General features: G+C 49.2%; 1 long non-coding RNA gene across 1 annotated transcript; it reads left to right on the forward strand.

The window, feature by feature from the left end:
- Nucleotides 1-2059: 2059 nt before the first annotated feature.
- On the forward strand, nucleotides 2060-4623 carry LOC120638566. Its single transcript, XR_005660274.1, has 2 exons — nucleotides 2060-2481; nucleotides 4148-4623. It is a non-coding gene; the product is annotated as an uncharacterized LOC120638566 (long non-coding RNA).
- The last annotated feature ends 1496 nt before the right edge of the window (nucleotides 4624-6119 follow it).

Here is a 6119-nt window from a genome sequence, read left to right on the forward strand (position 1 = left end):
CGCACAGCCCGTACTTACCCATCCTAAACCACCCCCTCTCTCAGGCCCCACGGAGCCCATCCAAGTGCGCACACCCCAGCCCCCACTCCCCCCCCCCCCCGGAGTAAGGAAAAGGACTGGAAGTTGGGGAGACTGAAAAGACCACAGCCCGGCTCAGTAGGAGACAGGATTTAATTCTCACTCCCATGCATCTCTGTCCGGCGGCTCTGGGGACATTCAGCCGCACCATCCGCCGGCTCCTCCTGCAGACCGCAGAGTCCTCTCCGGGGTGAGGGGGAAGGGGCGGGGACCCCCTCCCCAATCCCAGGAGCCGGACCCCCTCCGCCCACCTCCCTGTACATCCCCTCCCTCCCTCTCCCCGCCCCCGGGCAGGGCCTCTCTCCCTCTCCCCCCACACATACACGTACCCAAACGCGAACACGGGCTAATCCAATTTCTCTAAATTCATCATCATAATTACGGTACTTGTTGAGCGCTTACTAGGCGCCGGGAACCGTACTAAGCGCTGGAGTGGATGCAGGGAAATCGGGGTGGACACAGTCATCGTCGCCAATGGTATTTATTGAGCGTTGACTATGTGCAGAGCGGTGTACTGAGCGTTCGGGGGAGTTGGCAGACGCGTTCTCTGTCTACATCAGTATTTTGTCAGGGCTCTGATGCCACCCGAAAGCGACTGGCAACTTGGCTGGTGGCATTTAAATAGAGAGGCCGGGGGCGGGACTGTTCTGGAGAGTCTCCCCTCCCGCCTCGTCGGGCTCGGGTTGGTCCTATCCGCAGGGTCTGGGGGTGAGGGGAGTTCGGGAGGCTCTAGAGACTCTAGAGACTCTCCTCGCTCGGGGTGGGGAGGGGGCCGAGGCACCGATGGGAGTGGATCTCTGATGGAGTCTGGAGAGACGCAGGGATTCAGGGTGGGAGGCCGGAGGGAGGCAGGAATCTAGGGATAGAGGCTGAAGGGAGGCAGGAATCCAGGAACGGAGGCTGGAGGGAGGCAGGAATCCACGGATGAAGGTTGGAGAGAGAGAGGCAGGGATCCAGGGATGGAGGCTGGAGAGCGGGAGGAATCCCGGGATGAAGGAGAGAGAGAGTCAGGAATCCTGGGATGGAGGCCGGAGAGGGAGGCAGGGATCGGGGGATGAAGGAGGGAGAGAGGAAGGGAACTGGGGATGGAGGCTGGAGATAGGCAGGGATCCAGGAATGAAGGAGTGTGAGAGGCAGGAATCTGGGCAAGGAGGGAATGAGGCAGGGATCTGGGAATGGAGTCTGGAGAGAAGCAGGGATCTAGGGACGGAGGTCCAAAAGAGGCAGGGATTCGGGGCCAACTTTCTGAACTTGATTGTTGGGGTCCACACACCCTCCTCCCTCCCTCCTTTCCTTCTTTCATTTTTCCTCCTTCAGCCTTGCCCCCTTTTCCCATTCCTTTGGGCTTTTCCTCATTTTTCTTCCTGCTCCCCCTCCCTTCTCTGTCTCCTTGCTTTTCCCAGTCCGCAATTTGTGCTTGCGCCGTTCCTTCCCCTCTGCCCCTCCGCCGTCCCGGTGGACATCCCGACCCCATTCTCCATCCCAGATCTGGGAGGATCAGCCCGGGAATCCGGACAGAGTCCTTCCCGGCTCCTCTTCCTCCTCCCTCTCCCCGGGGTCAAGGGCTGCCAGCTTCGGGGTCCTTTTTTTTCGGTGGGGGGGGGCGGGGGAGGATAGCTGGGGCGCACCGTGCAGTGGGCAAGCCCGGAATTGGGAGTGGGGGCCGGATTAGGGATGGGGCAAGTATTTTTTGTTTTTTCCCGGATGAGCCGGGTCTCTTCAGATAACTGTTCCCAGCTGTTGGAGGTTTTGGTTTTTGGAGTTGGCCAAGAGCCCAAAGCTGCTCCAGCAGAGCCGGTTGGTGTGGGTGATTGACAGACAGGGGCAAGGTCACAGGAGCTCCCCGGGGGGGGGGGGGGGGGCGGGGGCTGGTGGTCGGGGTCGGGTTTCGGGGGAAGGGAAGGAGAATCACATCCACAGCCCGAGATCCCCGTGGGCTTCTCGCAGGAGGAACCCAAGGACTCAAGCTCATGGTTCTCCAGACTGTCCGGTGCACCCGTCACCGGGCATTAACCATCATCCAAACCCAGGCCCGGAGCATCAGACTCAACCTGTCCTCACCCGGGCACTTCAAAGCCTCTCCTCTTCCCTGTTAGTTTGAGATCTACTTTCCAAACAAGGCAGCGATATATATAAAATCAGAAATAAACAATAACCTGAAAAACAAGTCCTGGGATTAACGTGATTTAAATGAAAACTTTTCCTATTTGCAAACAGATTTTATTTTGTAATGACTATGTTTCAGTCCATTAGAGGCGAATTTAAAGTGCTTTTTTTTTTTAAGCAAACAAAAACCCGAAATAGCTTATTGCGTAATTCTTTCTGCTCTTTGGTGTAATGTCGACTTCAGTGAGCTTCCCAGATCGGGATCCATAGATGTTCGGGGTTGAAATCGTGAGGAAGGTAAGGAAAACAAACCCCAAAAACCTAAATGTCCGATTATTTTTCCTTGAAGGAAAACTGCAGTTATTTCATGTAGCACCTTTGCGTCCATCTTCTCATTCAGGCCCCTTAAGGCTCCCTTCAGTTGCACTTTGTTGCTATCCTTTTGAGGTTTCCTGAAAATGTAAAGAATTGGGGTTCATGACACTGGCGAACTACAGCTTGTAACTCCCACGGAGGGAATGCTAGAAATGACCCTATTTGTGTAGATGAAAAATTGAAAAAAGAAAACCATTCTGTAAAAGCCAGTAAAGCGAAGAAGTGAAGCTATCATGTCATGCAGAGCTAATTGTCTTTGCACTTTGCTCTTTTCTGAAAAGTTTCTCTGATTGTCTCTAAGGCAGAGATGCAGAACATAACATTTCCACTTTCTACATGTGTTCTCTTAAAAGATTTGTTTAGATAAGGAAACCGGTACTAACTGTTCTCACTCGAAAGAAATTAAATATATAGGATGATAAGCTGCTGCTACAATATAAAAACATTTAAATTAATAATAAGAACCCGTTCTGAGGCAAAATTCAATTTTACTTCCTATTATGCGATCTTTGCATGTGAAGTTGCTTTAATGTAAAATAGCAGCTCATCAAATATTCTGTTTTATTGGTATCAAAAATTTATGATATCCTGAGGCATGAGGGGCAAGGATCAAGGTAGAAGAGCCTATGTCCTTAAACCAAGTTTAGTGCTTTCCTTAAGGAACGTGTTTCAAACTTTTTAAGGGGGTGTACGATAGCACCGCGGTGCTTTGTATGTGTAGAGTGACTTTCGTCAGATGTGCTCAAAGTGCTTCGTATGCACGTCTTTTATCCTCCTTGGGAAGAAGGTGGACAGTGGGAAGAAGATGGAGGAATGGACCGTGTCCAATTTGCTTATGTCATATCTACCCCAGTGCTCAGCACAGTGCTTGGCACACCTTAAGTGCTTGAGAAAATGCCACTATTAATAATTGAGCATAATCATCTCCATGAACTAGAGGTGGAGGCCGGACCAGAGGGGTTGGGCGATTTGCCAGAGGTCACACGGAGAGTCAGTGGCCAGGAGGAGGCCAGAAAGAAAGCCTCCCAATCCTTCCCCCGGCAACTTTATTTGCTAGACCGTACCCTCCCTCAGTTCATCGAACATTAAAGTTGCCCCTGTGATAATTCCACTGAACGGCCCCGATCAAACATCATTTCATCAAAAGAACACCCACCCTGCTCTTGCTTTCAGATTCCAGTTGAAATTTTATCCACTCTGACTTCAATGCAATCACTTATCTTCTGGGGGACAGAGAACAGGTTTTCAGTCAGCGTGACTAAAGCGATGGAGGCTAGTCAGATCGCAATTGTCATGTTAATCTGCCTTTTTGGTTTTGTTTTAAAGGCGCAAGTTCATTCCCCATAAGCTGAGTGTGTGAAATTTGGTTGCAGTCGGTCAGCTTTAGAGAGGTGGATAACTATTAGACATGGCCACAGAAGGGCAAGTCGGATATTTGGGGAGTTCACCTCGGCGGTCCCAGGGTGGAACTGGACTTTACAGCTTAGCTTGGAGAAGTAGGAATGGGTGAATTTGAATGATTGAAAAATAAACTGTCAAGATTCCAACCCGCTGCTAGATGTCACTGACTGTGTTTTCCTTCTTCGAGCCCGTGGCCTGCCGTCCATAGGTGTACGGTCCGATACGGAGGAGAATCCCGTTCCACAGTGATCTGAGGGGAATGCTTCCCCCATCCTGATGATGTTAGCCAAGAGGTGATCTGTCCGGCCGATTTCCATCAATCATCGCTAGGCCTGCCGCTCATCCTCCCATAACCCTGAGCTCCGGGGTTGGGGCTGGCAGGTACCGTACCTACGAATCTGAATCCAGGCTTCAAGAAGCAAGGTAGCATTCCCCAGGAGAAAAGAAATTGTCACCACCTTCGTCTGATCCTGGACTCGGAAAAGAAAGTCTGAGTTTCTGGGCAACCTGTTCTAACATAACCAGAGCTCTAATGCTCTTCGCTTGTCCTACTGGTCGATAACATTTCTTTGGACCGACCAAAATCGTTCAATGTGTGCATGCTTTTTGTATGAATGGAAAAATTAGATTAGCTGTTGTTTAGAAACAAAATAAGACAAAACAGAAGGAAAGAAAATGGGACTGTCAGAGAATTTAGTTTCAAATAACAAGCAGATCGTACAGTAATGTCACTCAATTTAATAATTAATGAAGTAATTTGGATCAAACTTAAACAAACATACTGGAGTTACCCTTTCATTGTCACTGACTCTGAATCTATAATTGCTGTTCCTAATAAATCAATGAAATCCTGTATTTTTTAAAGCACTAGCTCCCCCTTAATCTGTTTCCAATTGAACTTTACAGTAAATATATCATAATTACCAGAGCAGAGTGTTTACAGATGAAGCAGTCCGTAGGTGAAGCCATTTTGTTTTAATCATCCGCAGTTGAATCGAGGGTATTTCAGAGGAAGATACTGCAGTTTCTTAAACCTCTTTCCTCCCCAGCCTCCCTCCCCATACACACAGATGTACACACAGAAAGATAAATGTGGCACTTGGAGGGTTAAGCTAGGTCTCAGACCCAAGTAAATATTTATATGAAGTGTTCAAAGAGAGAGAAAAAACTTCAATATAACCAAATATAAATCACAGTGCTTTATGTTAACTGTCAAATTATTCTAGTCCTTGCATACCAGTACTTGTTCCACTGGTAATGTCACATGCAAAATGTAGGCTTAGGTCTTACTCCACATTCAGCAAGTAATTAAAGAAAATTGTGCACAGAGTCCTCCAGGACTTTCCTCGGCGAGAGGAGATTTGACTTGTTAACGCTGAGAATAACTGCAGAGGTAGAAGGATACAGAAAACGGAAGGATTTTGCCCTTAACAAGAAAATAAACTTTCACTGAGCGGTGTTACCTGTCACATGGATTCAGTGGTAAGGAGCGCTCTGTCTGTGTGTGTTGTGTGTGTGTGTGTATGTGTGTGTGTGTAAGTGTGTGAGTAATATGGCAAAGAAGTAGCAGCACTAGTAGGAAGGGCTCTGTCTCCCCCTTAAAGCCAATCATCCAAACAGCCTTGTCCCTTGTCAGCTTCTCTGACCAGGTCTCACATTCTTGATCTGGAGGCCAACTAACAGCGTCTCCCAAAGTCAGATTGGGTGATTTAACCTTTCTTGCCCAGCCCTGCCCTTGCTCTGAGCAGGCTCCAATCATGCCATATTGAATCACGTCTGACGTTTTTATGATCTGGACTGTTCTCTGCTTGGGACCGTGTTGAGACCACCGGCTCATTTCTCTGAAGCCCCACCTCCCCCGCATGGAGCCTGCAGCCCCTGCAGTGCTCTGCTCATTCAAACGAGATTCCTCTTTAAAAGCGTGGTCTCCCATGGAGGCAGGGCCATCTCTTGGCTTTCCCTTTCCCCACTTTTTCGTAGCTGCTTCCCTTCCGCCTTCTCTCCCTAAAAGCACAGTGGGACCTGTGAAAGTTTCAGGCGGGAAAGGTGCAGAGAAGAAAGGAGGGAGAAAGAGACTGTGGCATGGCCTGCTTGTCCTCCCTAGCCTTGAGATGGCTTGAACTAGTGGCAGCTGCTTGTGTATATGACCCTGCAGCCTA

Source organism: Ornithorhynchus anatinus, chromosome 8 (assembly GCF_004115215.2).
Source record: "Ornithorhynchus anatinus isolate Pmale09 chromosome 8, mOrnAna1.pri.v4, whole genome shotgun sequence".
Classification (NCBI taxonomy): domain Eukaryota; kingdom Metazoa; phylum Chordata; class Mammalia; order Monotremata; family Ornithorhynchidae; genus Ornithorhynchus; species Ornithorhynchus anatinus.